The following is an 18522-nucleotide window of genomic DNA, read 5'->3' as shown; positions in this document are numbered from 1 at the left end:
AATCAAGGCAGCGAGTGATCTCACTCTCCAAAGTGTAGAAAGAGGATGAGTTAGTGGAGGGGGGCGGGGGGAGGCTTTGACGAATTTTCATCAGTGAAAGCAAGAAAGGTGAAGACTTTTCATGTAGCGCCATAAAGTGTTCAGTGACACCTGCGTGGTCTTGATTTCCATGTGGAGCTCCTAGGATGATAAAAGACGGTTGGACGGGGGCAGGGGAGGGGGACGGGGCGGAGATCCGTCTCAGTGTTTGCCATTGGCCGGGTTTCCCGCAGACAAAGCCTCTGATTATTCTCAGTGGCCCCTGGGCACCTGCCCAGATTCCACCCACTCCCCTCCAACTTGGAACCCCGGGGCAGAGCGTGCCCCCAGCCGTCGATCAGGCGCCACCGCAGAGGCGCCAGCTCCCTGCCGTCACCTCCTGAGCCCGCCCCACCAGGGACCCGCTGGGGAACCCAGCCGCCTACGTGGGGGTGGGGGCGTGCACTCCACCAGGCTCAAGAACAAAGCTCCTCAGGGCCTGCTCTTTGGACTCCAGGAGGTGCAGGGACCACTCTCCCTCCCCGGGCCCCGCCGGTTGGACCCGGCGCCGCGGCATCTAGCGGTCCCCGCGCGTGCGCGCACCCGCTCCAAGGATGGGGAGGGAGCCGCACACACGCGCTTCGGGGTCGAAACGCACTCGAACGTCGCCTGCCAGACTGTCCCTTTCCGGGCGGAGGTCTCCGCTGCAGGAGGCGTCTTCCTCCGGCTCCCTGCGCGCCAGCCCCACGTCGCCCCAGGCGGCGAACCTTCCACCGGGGCAGGTGGCCGTGGGCGCAGGAGCAGGTCCTGGGCGAGTCAGCACGCAGGAATGAGCGTGTCAGAGGCAAGCAGACAGGAAGGAATCTTGCCGCTCATGAGGCACGGATAGGAGATGATTAGGGATCAGTCATCGGGTCGCGGTGGCTCATTTTTCCCTGATGACACGCGCTGTGTTGTGTCATCCTGGGGACTCCTCCCTGGCCAGCTATGACCGTCAGAATGGGCACAGATAACGAGGGTCTATCTTCCACCTCGACCAAGTCACAGGATTGAACAAAAGGGCAGAGGTGAGAATGGGGCAAAGAGATTGCTGACTGGCGTGTGCTCCGAAGTATAGCTCCATGCGCCTACTGACCTCATGGCGAATGCTCGATGCCTCTCCATCTAGATCAGAACATGCATCGCAGCGTTTACAATTCAAACACACAAACGTTAAGAAATGTAGATAACTTTTTTGTTGTTAAACTGTAAACTCATGACTTATGTATACTTGGCATGTGAAAATCAAACTGAATATCAAGCAGTGATCACAAAATTCCTGCCTCCACACGCAGTTAAGTTTTATCTCAGAGAAAGCTGTTAGATGCAACCATTAACTGACTTATTGATGCTGTTAGTTATTAGCTGCCTTGATGTCAACTTTCAACTCCTGTTAACCCTATGGGACAGGTAGAACTGCCCCATAGAATTTTCTAGCCTATTATTTTTACAATAGCAGATCTCCAGATCTGCTAGGTGGGTTTGAACCACCAACGTATCTACATTTGCATATAAATGCTGCAGTGATGCCTTGAATATCCTTGATTGGCTTTGAGGTTTGATGGCTTTTCAAAAAACAAAAAAAAAGGAAACACCACTGTGGAAACTTAGGACACATGTTCCACAATTCCACCGCTGGGTTCGGCATCCTGCATGCCCCCTACCTGTAATTATTGCATGAATCATGTTTTAAATGACTACTGCTCTCATTGTTACAATCCGACCAGCGATGAGTAAACAAGCTATTTCTTTATAAGATATTGAGGACCTCTCTTAAGAGAAAGAAGGAAGAAAGACAGAAGCAGCAGCCAAGGAAAACACACCAGATTGAAATCAGGACTAATAAAAGTCTGTTATTCATGAGGTTCCATGAATAAAGAGGACAAGATCGGTCCTACTACCACTGTATTAATTTTTCATAGCTCTCAGCTCAGTTATCCCCACACCTACTCAGTCAGCCAGAACCTAAAAAGGCCGCCCAGAGATATAGAATGGTGCCCAGCACACATGCCCCGTGGGCACCCTTGCTCAAAGCAGCTTGGTGGAGAAGCAGATAGAGCTTTCTGAACTGAACTTATCATTTTCACCGCATGAATCAAGAAATGGCTTTATTTTACAAAAGTGATGTACTCTAGCAGATTGCTCAAAGATCATGTTCACAGAGGTAGAACAGCACAGGAGACAAAGGACACAGCATTACACCCCTCACACTGAGCTCACACACAGCGTGCACAGCCTCCAGGCTATCTTGGGTGTCACCCTGTCTCCTAAGATGGCCTCATATTCTAGGCCGCCAGGACCTCGTCCGAGAAGACAAGAACAACCTATGTTTCTTATAAAGAGCTTCATTTGTAGAGGGTGCAGAGTCTCCCATTGTGCCTGACTTTGGCCCCTGAAAGACCACCTCTTGTATTCATGTTGTGAGGTGTGATCCAGTTGGTTCATCCTCATAGCAACCCTGTGCACAACAGAAGGCAACACTGCCTAACCCTGTCCCATCCTCACAATCATTGGGATACTTCAGCTCGCTGTTGCAGCCACTATGTCGATCCAGAAAGGCCACTTGGAGGAGAACAGTGTGTGTGTGTGTGTGTGTGTGTGTGTGTGTGTGTGTGTGTGTGTGTGTGTGTTTCCTTGATGTAATCATCTCAGAAACAGCACTCCATGGTAAGGAAGGCAAGCTCTGAGATGACTGTGGCCCACAGCTCAGTCTGCTGCTCTATGAGGAGGCGAGGGCTCCCATTATGTGCCTGTCTGGAAGACTAAGCCCCTCCCACTACCCCCACACACTTATTCACAGACGTAGCCACGTTTGCTCACGCACACATACAGTTGCACATGAGTATTTACATTTACACATCCACAATCATACTTGCATGTATGTGGTCATATTCCTAGACACTCAGGTGCACACATCTTCACTACTCACACAGGTGCACACACACACTCTCACCACACTCGCACTTACATGTGCTTGCGCTTGGGCAGACTTACACGTACAGAAATTCACCATCGCACACACTATGCCCTGGAACATTGATTCAGAAATGACTCATAACAAAAAATTATCCTGAATGAGTCACCAGCACCAGTGCGAGCAGCACCCTGGGTTTTCCTGGGAGGTCTTCGTTATAAATCTTGGCCCAGGCCTGCTCTTGCTGGGCTAATGAGATCATAGCTCAGGGTGTGTGCCCATATCACACACCTGTCTAAGTGCAGGGACCTGATAGAGCCTTTTATCTCCCTGCCATATGCCATTTCATTCCGGTGTCTGCTCTTACTGTTCCCTCTCCCTGGGGTGTCTTTCCTCCTGCTCCAGAACAAAATCCTACCCTCATCCTTCAACTCCCAGTTCATGTGCTGATTCCTATAAGACACTCAGACCATCACGCCTTCTAGCAATCTCTCCCCCATATGAACTGCACTATTTACAGTTCACACCAGTGGCTGTGCTCTGTTCTCTGCCCTTGCTCATCAACATCTCCTTCTCACCTGGGAAAGCAAAAGCAAAAGCATCAAGCTTCTTTCTTTTGGTTTGTTGGCTGCTGTCAAGCCAGCCCTGACTCCTGGTGACCCCCCTGTCCAATAGGACAAAATGCTGCCTAATTCTGTGCAGCCCCGCAACCAATTGCAGATCCAATCACGGGGACCCCTAGTGTCTTCATTGGCTGAGTTTGGGGAAGTAGATCATCAGGCCTTTCTTTCTAGTCTGTCTTAGTTTGGATGTTCTACTCAGATCTGTTCCGCATCATAGCAAGCCTCCAATGACAGGCAGGTGTGTCAGCTGCACATTGAGGGCATTGACTTGGAAATGAAAATGCTGTCTCCCGTGTGGAAGGTGAGAATTCTACCACTGACACACACACCCACACCCCCACCACCACCACCACCACCACTCTTCCTAGAAGTTAACATATCCATAATGCACTAACCTAAACAGAGAACTCCCTTAAAGACAAAGTTGATCTCACTGGACCAAACATTAGGTCTGTAACAGCCACAGGCCCAGCAAGCCTATAAATAAGATATGAGCATACACCTGGCTGCTGTCCATGCCACCACACCTGGTGCCCATCAGGGAGGCTATGTTTCATACTTCTTTCTGGCCTCAGATGCCTCCCTTAGTCAGAGGACACATAGGGCGCTCTTGACTCATGCAAAGCCCTGTTCTAGACACCAGGGGTGCAGCAGTGCACAGAACTGGAGCCACAACCTCAAACTGGGGAGCCCAGCATTACAAGAGTGTACAAATAGAAGTAAGGCATAATATTTCTGAAAGGCAAAAGGAGAATGAATCCCAAGGCAGGTGATGGGGTTTCCCAGAGAAAGGTACTGTGAGCAGGAGCTAGTTTCAGATGTGGATCCCCCTAACCAAGCAAGCCGGTCCCGGGGAAGGAATTTCCGGCACGGAAAATAGGGTTGGACAAACATCATAGAGGTTTGCCATCTCCCTGGATTCTCTGCAATTCTTGCTAAAACGCACTGGGCATTTAGTCCTCCTTTGGGGCTTAGAACCCTTGTCTGCATAACTGAGATGAAACAATTTCTTCAAAAGCTTAATAGAACCCCCTAGGAGCCCCTCCCCCACCAACAAAAGAAAAAAAAAACCTATCAAGCATGGGTGTCATCCTATTGTCTATTGTCCAGAGTTATGCTGTCTTCCCTCCCCACCTGCTGGGCTCTGTAGGAGATTCCTAGAGCAAGCCTGTTTCTTTCCAGCCTGTCCAAGAGCTGGCGCAGGCTTGGAATCCTTCTGGCCTTGACATATTATGTACATTTAAGTGCATTATCATTAATCTCAGTGTAGAGTTAGCCTTCTGCCCAGGCGCCAGGTTAGTTCAATGATGCAGCTGCTGGGAGACAAGGGAGAAACCGCAGCCCATGGAAAGGGAAAGAACCTGGCAAGAATTGTTGTGTCTCCAACCTCCCCAACCAAGAGCAGCCTCTACGCTGGGAAAGCAGGAGGCTTCCGAAGCGCCGGCCCCTGAGAGCTTTACCCTATCTGAAATACAACCTGCATGATCAGCGGACAATAGGATTATTCTCAATAACCATTGTTTTAGTTGCTGGACTGAGTTTAGAATTTCCATGTACTTTTTTTTCTTTCTATTGTTATTATTCATTTGTTTTTAATCATTAGATTTTAACATTCGTCTTACCCATTTTGTAGCCTGAAATAATCGCCATCTCCCACCACCTCCACCCTGCCTAGACTCTAAATACACATGAGCACCACACACACACACACACACACACACACACACAACATAAACTCACATGCACAGAACCCATACACACTGCCCATCACAAAGGCACATATGCCATACACACACACATACACACACACACACACACACACACACAAACACACAGGCACCAAAAAAAATCAGAGACGTACCTCCCCCATACACAAACACCCCCACGCAGAGAGCCACACACACATACACATGCCTACACAAACACACACACACATTGCACACACAGAGACATACACCTTTATACACAAATACCTAACCAGAGACATACACTCACACCACACCAATAATTAAGAAAACACCACACGCACATGCAAAGACCCACAGACACACTTGCCCACACCTACAAACACATGCACACCTCCCTATTCACACACCGGGCATGTCCTCCAGCAGAGCCCTAATAATGAATTTGGGCTAACTCTCTCCTCACCCACTTAGATATATCAGCCTTTTCTTTCAGCCCTTTCTCGGTTAGACTCATGTGATAAAATTAATCTGTGCTAAAATGTTGATAATTTGATTTATATTTCCTAAGTATGTTGACAGTATGTGTAAACTGGGACCTTAAAGCTCAGCCTCAAAGGTTACGTGAAACGGGCCACTCCGCCCATGGTGGGCGGTGTCGGGCAGGCAGGGTCCAGGGTTCCGTCATCTGGTGGTACTGAGGGCAGAGGGCCCAAGGGTGACAGGACAGCCACGCCCTGTAAAAGCTGACGCCCTCAACTCTTACGTGGGGAATGTGTGAAAATAAAGCCAGCAGGAGTCCTGGGGCTTTATTCGCCCCACCGCCCTCCCAGGACTGTGCAAGCCGGGCCTCACAGTGATTCCGTTTAAGAAGGGAAAAAAGACTACTTCCCCCAGTGGAAAAACCTACCTGTGCCCTTAATGATTTAGTAGGTGCCAGTCTAACCTGAAATAATAAATACCATTATGATGTCACTGTCTCACTGCTCCTTTTAGAGTCGCTGGACCTTTCTTCCAAAAACACGAGTTTATGAATAGGACTCTGTGGAGCCTGGCATGACGTTCACACACGCGCGCACGCACACACTCCCATCAGGGAGTGGTAGCCACTCAGCAAAGCCAATTCAAACTCCAAAGAACCCTTCAGCCCAATTCTGTCCCCTAGGTGTGGTACTCCCCCAAGCCCACCCGTCTCAGGGCCTGAGAGGAAGCTCCTGGGCCTCACCACGTGGTGCCACCCCAGAGGGCACCACTTGCTCCAGACAGCACTTCCAAGATCACCACCCTCCCCTTGTCCCAGGAGCTGTTCTCTACCGTCCCAGCACACGGGTGAGCTCCCTGGGCAAGCACTGGAAGAAGGCATAAAACCCCAGCTGCTGACACACAATGTCACCTTCAAGATCTCCTGTGTCTTGTGTCACCTAAGCGAGAGGGGAGTGAGGCCTGTCCGAAAGCAGTGCAGTAAAGAGGTGGCGAACGGCAAATAACAGTAACTAGCTCACCGGTTATACCCAAAAGGCAGCGGTGGCCTCAAAGTGGGAGTCTGGATTGGTCTTTGCCTGTCTTTCCTCTTTAGATCCCCCTATAAAAGGGACGTAATGAAGCGGCCCAGAAACCAATCAGAGACTTACTTGCAAGGACTTGTTTTTTTGACCTTTTCTCCTGGTCAACCAACTAGGGATGGTGCTCCCTTGCCATCCCCTTTTCTGGCCACAAGTTCCGCTTGACGACCATCAGCCTCCTCCCAGGCCTCTTGAAAATTCCTCTAGCAAGACTCCAATCTGCTTTGTTTGGTATTCTCTTACCTTAATTACAGCATAACAAGCAACATACAAGCAGCTGCTGAACTGGCCCCTCAGCTGATTTGTGTGTGCCTTATTGTTCACTTGCAATTGGTAAATAAGATATTTAAAGTAGTGCCTTACAATTGAGAAAATTAGATTTGACTGACATCACTCCAGTCTTACAAAACATTTTCCAAACGCACAGCCTGCCTCAAAGACTGCTTATTTGGGGGAACAAAATCTCAGCTTCATCTTATACAGAAAGGAAAAGTTGGTGTGTGTGTGTGTGTGTGTTGTGTATGTGTAGTGAGTGTGCTCTGTGTTGTGTTGAACTGTGTATATAGGAGGTCTTCAAAATATCAATGGAATTTTAAAATAATAGAATTTCTCCATGAACCCTTGGAAGCCCCCTCATATGAGATGGATGTGTATTGTGTGGGCTGTGTTGTTCATGTGCTGTTTGTTTGAGTATAGAGTCTACTGTAATATATGTATGCTCTTCTTCACTTTTCCTTATTATTCTTATTCTTCTCTCTTAGATCCCAATTTCTCGAAGATGCTTCCAAGCACAATCGCTGTTAACATTTTAAATGTCAAATTAAAACTTGTAAGCACACACAGGCAAAAGAGAAGCGAAAGAGAGGCCTTTTTTAAAATCCACCAATCTTGTTCCTGTGGGAGAAAAAATAAACAATCAGAAGTAAATTAAATTGACACACATTTAAATTATTAAGTTCTTTTCCTTTATTTTCACAAATATATTGCTATTGCTCTTCTACCCAAGGCGAAACTACTGAGAGGTACTTGATTTTATAAACAAGCAGGAGGTGCTGAGATTGTGCGGCATTGATGCAAGAAAACGGCCTTGCCTCCAGCAGCCTGTCAGCTCTGCACTTGCCCACGTGCACAACAAACGTGCAGAAGATGAAAGAGGAAGCACAGAGATGTAGAGCAAAGCATATAAGATGTGCATGTGCCCTGGGCGTATACCTCCATACAGAAGTGTGTGGACTTATTGACAGACTTTTTAAAAATCATTTTATTTGGGGTTCATACACCTCTTATCACAATCCATACATCCATCCATTGTGACAGACTGTTTTAAGCATGACAGATATATGTCCTAAGTTAACCTCGTTTATTACTAACATGCATAGTTTAAAGAAAATGGAAAGATTTTGAGTTCTGAAGACAAATATTTTATTGTATTTTGAGATTTCTCACTCAAAATTAATCCAGTGCTAGCAAACTTAGAATAATTCTTTACTTAGAAAATATTTCTTTCAACTGCTTCTGGGTTGGTAATGCTTAGCCTATCCCCAGCATTCCTGACGACTCCTTAGAAACTGTAATGTTTTCACTTTTGAGACCTTGAAGCCCAAGTAAATGCAGCTACTGTTTTATGTCCCACCTTTTCCCTATCGATTCAACAGCAGCACAATGATTTTAAGTGGATTCCACCTGTGCAGTGCTCAATATGTGTACCACAAACGTCTTCCCGCTTCTAATTAACTAGCGTGGGCTCCCTCTGCTGGTTAATGAAGACTTGAAGAGATGCCCACGAGCACCAGAGGAGTGGCTCCTGCACAAGGAACGATTCATAAAAATCAACTAAATTCAAAGTCATCAAAAGTGTCAAGACCGGTGAAGGGGCTGGAATTTGCTTTACAATCTAATGGGTTATTCCATTTCTGTTTCATAGATGTTTGCAGAAGACACAAGATGACAGGATCAGAGGCAAAAGAGATCACAGTCATGACACAGCAAGCAACGTGTCCACGAGCATGTTGATATCTGTCATCCTGAACCCACACAGAGGGGTTGTTCTCACACCTGAAGGTGGGAGAATCTATCATTTTCATAGCAAGCAGTAAGCAACCCCACTCTTTGTCTCAGGGAGAGACATTACCCCATCACTCAAGGTTGACATGCGCAAACTCAACTCTGAGAAATGGTCCAGTTAAGGAGCAGCCAGGGTCTGGTTAAGAAGCACTGAAGACCTTGCATTCCTGGAAATCCCAGCAACAGTTTAAGGAAGACAAAATGCCAACAATAGGGCAAACAACAGAAACACGGATAAAGGGAGACAGTGAATGGTGTAAGATGAAAATAATAATAATTCCTAATTTATCAGAGGCTCACAAGGGTAGGAGAGTGGGGGAGCAATGGGAAAAAGAGGAGCTGATACCAAGGGCTCAACTAGAAAGAAAATGTTTTTTAAATGATGATGGCAACATATATACAAATGTGCTTGCCACAAAGGATGTATGGATTGTTATAAGAGCTGTAAGAGCCCCCAGTAAGATCATTTATATATTTTTAATTGCTAATAATTTAAATTTTCGTCTTTTTTAACATCATTGCATGATTTCATTCATTTCTGGTTTTGTAGATAATTTCCTACCCTTCCTACAATACTACTGGAAAACATTTTTGTTTCCTCTCTAAAACTAGGGAGAGGGAGGGACCCCACCCTTTATCAAATAGTACTTTATTGATTTCATCAAAACATAGATGAAAACTAACCTTATTTTGAAGTTTGAATATTCAAACTTTAAAATAAAATGCCCATGCAATCTGGTTCCTTGCTTATATCTAAATACTTTGCAGAATCTCTTTTGAAGTATTTAGGGCTATAGATTTTTAAAAACATTTTATTGTGAATTTGATGAAGGGTTACAGAGCATATTATCAGTTTAATGAATTAGACACATTTAGTTTCAACTCATCCATTGCAATCTCCTCAATGTACCATCAATTATCCCACTTGCTCCCTGTGTTTCCTACTCCATTCCTCCAAGACAGATATGTTTGCTCTTTCGGCAGTCCATAGTACTTCCAGCGGTCTTCACCAACATTATAATTAAAAGGTATTAATTCTTCTTCAATTTTTCTTATTCATTGTTTAGTTTCCAAATGCATATGAGATGATTAAAAATGCAATGGCTTGGGTCAGGCACACCTTAGTCAAAATGACGTCTTTCCCCTATAACACCATAAAGAGGTCTTGTGCGGCAGATTTGCCCAATGCAAATTTCCAGGAAGAAAGAAGAGGAGTTGCACTTCTGAAAAGCTAGTGCCTAAAAACTTTATGAATAGCAGATTTTGGAAACTGATTACACACTTATATAATAAATATTCTGAGAAATTCTTTTGTAAAAGAAATGATTTGGCTGATTTAACTCAGAATGTAATATTGCTAGAGAACATTTTAATATATAATGCCTGCAGAGAAGACACTTAGGAGTGCCCATATATAATAACATGCTGCCTCTTTCTTTCTTTAGTGGTGTCCTTTGTTATAGGACTCTAACATGAAATTCATCATACACAAGTTGTCTTTTCCTTAGAATCCTCACTTGCTGATAGAGCATGTCACAAGGTAGGGAGAAATAGCAGCAAAAAAATCTGCTGATGATTAAAATTTGGAATGTGGAAAGTTTGAATCTGGGGAAATTGAAAGCCATCAAATATGAAATGGAATATATAAAGATCAATTTCCTAGGCACTATGGAGTTGAAATGAACTGATATTGGCCATTTTGAATCAGGAAATATATCATATGACTTACTATGCCAGGAATAACACAATCAAAAGAAATGATGTTGGCAAAAAAAGAAATGGAATTGTCAAAGAGGATATTTCCAAATCAATCTTGAAGTACAATGCTGTCTGTGAAATTACTACTTCTATCTACCTTCAAGGAAATCCAATCAATAGCTAGTATTCAAATGTATGCACCGACTACAAAAGCTAGTGATGAAGACAGGGAAGAACTCTACCAATGCCTTCAATCTATAATTGACCAAACCTGCAATCAATATGCATTGATACTATTGGCAATTAGAATGATACAGTTAGAAACAAAGAGGAAGGAACAATAGTTGGAAAAAATGGACTTGGTGAAAGAAATGGAGCTGGAGATTGCATGCTAATATTTTGCAAAACCAATGGCTTGTTCATAGCAAATACCTTTTTTCAACAACATAAACTGTGACTATACACATGGATTTCTCCAGATGGACTGTGCAAAATCAAATGGACTACATTTCTGGTAAGCAATGCTGGACAAGCTCAATATCAGCAGCTGAAACCAAGGCAGAACCTGTTCCAATTGATGGAACAACAATTCATCAATTGTTAGTATGCAAACTTAGGTTAAAGTTGAAGAAAATTAAGTAAATCCAAAAGAGTCAAAATATGAACTTGAGTCTCTCCCACCTGAATTTTGAGGACAGATTTGACGCATCGAACACTAATTAAAGAAGACCTGATGAGATGTGGGAAGACATCAAGAACATCATTCATGAAGAAAGTAAGAGATGATTAAAAAGACAGGAAAGACAAAAAGTTCAAAATAGTTATTAGAGGAGACTCTGAAACTTGCTCTTAATCATAGAGTAGCTAAAGAAAATGGGAGGAAAAAATTTTTTAAGTAAAAGAATAGAAAATGTCAAAGTGCAGCTTCAGAAGTCAAAGTAAAATATTATTATGAAATGTACAAAGACCTAGAGCTAGAAAACCAAAAAGGAAGACTATATAGCTATAATATGTATTTGAGTATATCTTAAATGGAAATAACTTGAGAAAGAATTCAAGCTTCAAGTTGTCATTTTGAAAGATTCTATGGGCAAAATATTGAATGATGCAGGAAGAGTGAAGAGAAGATGGACAAAATACACAGTCACTATACCAAAAAGAACTAATTGACATCCCACCATTTCAGGAGGTAGCATATGAGCAAGAACCAATGGTGCTGAAGGAAGACGTTCTAGCAGGACTAAAAACATGAGCCAAAAACAAAGCTCCAGGAATTGATGGAATACCCATTGAAATATTTCAACAAGCTAATAAAGCACTGGAACCACTTGCTCGTCTATGCCAAGAAATTTGGAAGATAGCTACTTGGCCAACTGACTGGAAAAGAATCAATTTTTGGACCTTTTACAAAGAAAGGTGACCCAATAGTATGCTCAACCTTTAGAACAATATAATTGATATCACATGCAAGTAAAATTTTGCTAAAAGTCATCCAACAATGGTTGCAGAAGTAAATTGATAGGAAGCTGCTTGAGATTTAGGCTAGATTCAGAACAGGATGTGAAACAAGGGATATCATAGCTGATGTCTGACAGAGCTTGCTTAAAGCAGAGAATACCAGAAAGATGTTTGCCTATGTTTTATTGACTAAGCCAAGGCATTTGTCTGTGTAGGTCATAACAAACTGGATAGATAACCATGGGGAGAATAAGAATTCCTGAACACTTCTTTGTACTCATTCAGAACTTGTACATGGATCAAGAAGCAGCTGTGTGAATAGAACACTGGAATACTGCATGTTTTAAATTCAGGAATGGTGTGTAACAGGGTTGTGTCCTCTTATCATACTTATTCAATCTGTATGTTGAGAAAATAATCAGAGAACCTGGTCTATATAAAGAAGAGTGAAGCATCAAGTTTGTAGGAAGGCTTATTAACAATCTGCATATGCGGATGATACAACCTTGCTTGCTGACAGTGAGGAGGGCTTGTAGGACTTGCTGATGAAGATCAAGGACTGCTGCCTTGAGTATGGATTACAACTAAATGTAAGGAAGACCAAAATCCTCACAACTGGACTAATAGGTGACATCATGATAGATGGAGAAAAGTTTCAAGTTGTCAAGAATTTTGTCTTGCTTGGATCCGCAATCAATGTTCACAGAAGCAGCAATCAAGAGATAAATGATGCATTGCATTGGGTAAATCTGATGCACAAGACCTCTTTAGAGTACTGAAAAGCAAGGTGTACTTGACTCAAGCCATGGTATTTTCAATTGCCTCATATGCATGTATAAGTTGGACATTGAATTAAGGAAGACCAAAGAAGAATCGATTCATTTGAGTTGTGGGGCTGGAGAAGAATATTGAAAGTACCATGGACTGATGGAAGGACAAATCTGTCTTGGAAGAAGTATACAGCCAGAGTGCTTCTTAGAGGCAAAGACAGAGGCTTTGACTTTGGACATGTTGTCAGGTGAGACCAGTCCCTGGAGGATATCATTCTTGGTATAGTAGAGGGGTAGCAGAAACAGGAAGGCCCTAAAAGAGATGGATTGACACCGTGGCTACAACAATGGGCTCGGGCATAGGAACAATTGTGAGGATGGTGCAGGACTATGCAGTGTTTCATTCTGTTTTGCATAGAGCCGCTATGGGCCGGAACCAACTTGAGGGCACCTAACAAACACATGGGTTAAGACTACAGTGAATTCTCTCTGACCATAGTCCAGCGATGTGAATAGCCTTGCTAACAGACAAAGCATTTTAAAGTTGATTATGTCAAATGTGGTTAGATTAAAAATGCAATACCTCATCATTCCATCTCCTTTTTTACCCATTTTAAAGTTGTTTAAATTTTTCATATTTTCTGCTTTCTTTTTTCCTCTGTATTATTTTCCCATTGTTATTTTTGTTTGTTTCTTGTTTGTGCTTTGTATGATTTGTGGTATGCTAAATCCAGGTTAGGCAATTCTACAGATATAGTCAACTGAATTAACAATAATAGATATAGTTAACTGAATTAACAATTCCCTTGTGTCATGGCAGGTGAGGTTGGGGGTAATGGGGAGCTAACAACAATGAATATGAAAAAGAAAAAAACGTTTTTGAAATTGATTGTAATGATGATTCCACAATTCTTCTTAATAGGATTAAACTATAAAATTGTATGATATGCAAAGCATATGCCAATAAAATTATTTACTGTATATATTTGAGTATAAGCCGACCCAAATATCAGCCAAGGCACCTGATGTTACCACAAAAACTACATTAAAAATGTGCTGAAAATTTCAGTCTATACTTGAGTATATACAGTAAATAAATTAATGTTTTTCTTTCAAATGATTAGAACCTCATCCCGACATCATGCCATTTCACAGTTCAATCATATTAAGCAGTGTTGTACAATGGCTACCATAATCAGTTTCAAAACATTTTTCTTCCTTCTTGTGCTCCTTGATATCAGCTCCCCTTTATCCTATCCCCCACTTCCCATGCTGTAACCGCCAGAACACTTATTCTAATTATTGTCTTATAGATTCCCTCAACTTGGGTTTCATATATCAAGAAACATAGAAAAGTACATAACAGAGAGTCAAGAAGGCTACCAACAATATGACAAAATTCAACAGAGATAAACCACAATATGAGACAAAAACACTGAAAATATTAAAAACCAGATCAAGCACAAAGTGTATCAAAAGGGAAATCAGATGACAAGGTTTTAACCATTTGATTCAGATTTATCATTTTAATCTACTATAGTCAACTCTCTAATACTCTGTCTGATAACCAGGTTTTTCCCATCCCACCATCATGGTTAAAGGGAAAACACTGAAGACGTATTGTCTGTATAGATCCAGCAAGTGTATTTTGGGCTACCACTGTCATCCATAAACTTCTGCACACCAGAATTTCACAAGGTAAACTCTGATACTGTTCCCTCCTTATTTGAATTAATCATTTACAATTCATAGATCATGGACTTTGGTGCGCTTCCTCCATGTAGGTTTAGTTGATGTCTCACTTAGATGCCTGCTTGTTTGAAAATTCAATTTTAAGACCTCAGACACCATTCTTTCTGATAACTGGGTACCATCTAAATTCTTAACACACTTTGCTTTAGCACCCATCTCTTCTGTGTTTCCTTCATTAGGGTCAGAACCAAGCAGGGACATGTCATAAGAACTAACTGTTCTTATATTGGAGCTAGGATTAAGTACAATCCCCAAATCCATTCCTGAATCTATATTTTTCATCTGTCTCTGGTTCACCTTAGAGACATCCTTGTTATTTTATGGTAGAGAATCTTATTGATCATCTCACTGGAGCAAAATGACCTTATGTTTATAGTGTTAGTGACTAGACCATGGTAATAATAAAAATAAGTTAATTTTTAAAGAAATAAAATACCAGGTCTTCCTCGGGCAACCCTTAGTTCTCAAAGTGACATCCTTCCTCTTCAACTCTTTAAAGAGGTCTTATGCAACATATTTGCCCAATACGATACAACATTTGTTTTCTTTTTTTTTAATAAGCATTGATTGTGAATCCAAACAAGATTAAATCCTTGACAACTTAATCTTTTCTTCATTTATCATAATGTTACCTATTGGTCTCGTTGTGAGGATTTGAGTTTTCTTTACAATGAGTTGTAATGCATACTGAAAGCTGCAGGTTTTTTATTTCCATCAGCAAGTATTTCAAATCCCCTTGACTTTCAGCAAGCAAGGTTATGTCATCTGCATAGCTCAGATTGTTAATAACCTTTCCTCCAATCCTACTGCAGAGTTCTTCAGATAATCCAGCTTCTCATACTATTTGCTTATCCTGCAGATTGAAGAAGTACTATTTGCTTAGCATGAGGATTGAAGAAGTGGTAAAACAATACCACTCAGTGCATACCTTTTCTGATTTTAAACCATGCAGTATTCCCTTGTTCTGTAAGGAAGGGGAAAGGAGGAGTCGGTGATTAATGGGTACAGACATTCAATTTGGTGTGATAAAAAAAAAATTAGAGATAGGTAAGTTGATCAAACCCAAATCACTGAATTGTATATGTGAAAAATGTTTAAGTCAGAAATATCATTCCAGACTACGGGTAGCTGGATGACCAATTTGATGGGATCACTATGTATTCATATACTCATGAGTCCCATTTGCTTTCTTCTCACTGTATTGCTGTTACCTGTTGAAATTTCAACCACATTCTACAGGAGATACATTTGGAAACCTAGTGTCTGTCCCTCTATTAAGAGAAAGCTTGGTATAATTACCCGTGGCCAATGATCAAGAAGTCTCACTGTGACACAGAGGCATGTACAGAGAGATTTGGACTATCCATTAATTGTCTTTGGAGAGATGATGTCCTGTTTTAGGAAGATGTAGTCTTTCCAAGATGTGTCCGATTACACTGCTAGGCTCTGACAGGCAGTCAAGAGCTGGGAGCACCGTGCCCTATCAATGCTTCTCTCTCTCTCTCTCACTTCTTAACCAATTGAGCACAGGTAGTGCTTCTGCTGAAGCTTCATCACTATACCCTTGGCACTGTCAGCACATCATCAATCCATCAGCATCATCCTAAGAAAAGGTCAGGAGCCAGGGAAAAGGAGTGGGGGGACAGAGAACTCTGCACCTCTTCATCAACACCTCAGGACCCGTGTAGCGGTGGGACTCTGGGTAAATGTCTCCTTCTGTTTGTGGCACTTCACTTCTAAAGATAAATGCATCTTTTTTATTGTTTTTTCTTTTTTTAACACCTGGAACCAACAGATTTTGTGTTTGTGTTCTCATCTTTCTCTAAGCATCAGGCCTCTGAAGTTGGTGGATTTTTAAAAGGAGGTGAGGCACAGGACCTTGGCCATCTGATCAAATATTGTTCACTTCATGTGATAGAAAAAGCCATCCTCTTAGATGTCCTTTCCTCAGAAGGTCTGCTCTATGTCCTCTGAGGTCTTTGGGACTGGTTAGTAATTGAGAATAAATGTTTCAATCCTAACTATTCCCAAGGGTTCCATTGTGTCTAAACCAACACCGTATACTTTAATTCAGGAATTCATGTGCCCGGCACCAGAGGCACACACTCTGGGAAACAAACCAGTTGTTGGATTGTCCTCCGGTAGGCAGCCTATGCAGAAATGTTTGAGATTTCTCCTTAAACCATTGTGAGCAGGCAGGGGTGGCCATGTCATGAGAGTATAGACTCTGCATCTGTAAACATTCAACCTCCGACTTCATCACAATCCTTGAAAATCCTTTTTTGTTGTTGTTGTTGTTGTTAGGTGCTTATTATATATTGGGTACCTAGAATTTCTTTTTGTAATGACAGTATATTCTGAGTTTTCTTGCTATCTATTATTCAGTAATGTTGTAAAGCAAACAGGTTCTAGAATAAAAATGACTGCATTTGAGTGCTGGGTTTTGAGTGGTGTGATCATTTCAATGAATGTTTTTAATTCATTAATCCTTAATGACTTTAGTTGTGGGGGGTCTCTTAAATTGTTTCGCTTCACATGGAATGGACAATGAAAGAGAAAGAGTAGATGAGCCATAGTAAATAGCTTTATGATTTCCCATTTTGGAAAAGCATGGAGGTGAAAATGAATTGTACCAATACAACAAGAGATTCCCTGGATCTTCAGGGTTCCCGGCATGCTCCAGCGTCTGCTTCACTGAGATCCTGTGCAGAATATCCGCTGGGTAACCTGGATTCTACCTCAGAAGCACTTGTAACCTGAGAACTTAAGACTGAAAATTCATGGTGTCTGAGGAAGCGGAAGACAGCAGTGCCAAGATTGTTGAACTGTTGATAGGTGGACAATACTGGTCTTGCTACATCAATACTCTAGATGCTATATTAAGATATATATTATTCCAGCAAGTCTGTGACTGACATTCTCAGTGAATATTATTGTAAAATTTCCCTGATAACCAACTCCCATTGTTTGTGTAAATAGCGTCCAGCCACAAAAGGATTGATTCTGTACAAGTGAATAATTCAGGTAATGCAATATGGAGTTAGCCTACATTGGTCCAAAATCTCTCTCTCTCAACAGTCCTTTAAAAAATTAGACCAGGTGCTAATTAAAGACAACACTAATGGAAGATCTTTTTGCCCAGGGATGTGATAGATAAGACTCTCTACCATAAACTAACAAGGAGGTTTTGAAAGGGAGCCAAAGGCAGATTTTAAAAAAAAAAAACAAAAAAACAACCACCTAGATCCAGAAATAGGATTTGGGCTTTCACTAAGTCCTAGCTCAATTTAAAAAACAATTCATTTTTACATCATGTCCCCGCTCAAGACTTGCCCTTAGAAAGGTAATATAGAAGATACGGGTCCTTTAGCAAAGTGTGGTGAAGAAATTAGATTGTGCCTGGCTATCTGATACAACAGCACCTGGGGTCTTAAAAGCGTGTTTCCAAACAAGCAGCCATCAAAGTGAGATATCAACTAAGTCCACATGGAAGAAGGACACCAACATCAGTGACAGAAGGTTTGTAAATCATATAATCCAAAGCCAAAGGAGCGACTAGTGCCAGAGCCTAAACTGTGAGATTCTGGTTTGCAGAAGGCTATGGATGACAGGATACAATTGTGGGATCTACACAGGAAATAGCCTGTGGTGATTTCCCACTATCCATAATAGAGGTATAGCAAGAAGCTGGTTACCAAACAAAGTGCACCGGAGAGATGACTATGGAAGATCAAAATGATACACCTGACTTGAACAGTTAAAACCTTGTCAGGTGTACAAACAGGGGTGGGGAAGGGGTGCAACAGAGTGGAGGCCGAAAGCCCATCTGTAGAAAATTGGACATTCCCTCACAGAAGGGTCACAAGGAAGAGACAAGCCAGTCAGGGTGTGATGTAACAACGATGCAAAGTGCACCGGAGAGATGACTATGGAAGATCA

This window comes from Echinops telfairi, unplaced genomic scaffold, assembly GCF_000313985.2.
Source record: "Echinops telfairi isolate 266 unplaced genomic scaffold, ASM31398v2 ScPeMD7_1;HRSCAF=3_0, whole genome shotgun sequence".
Classification (NCBI taxonomy): Eukaryota; Metazoa; Chordata; class Mammalia; order Afrosoricida; family Tenrecidae; genus Echinops; species Echinops telfairi.
Note: the sequence above shows the minus strand (reverse complement) of the source record.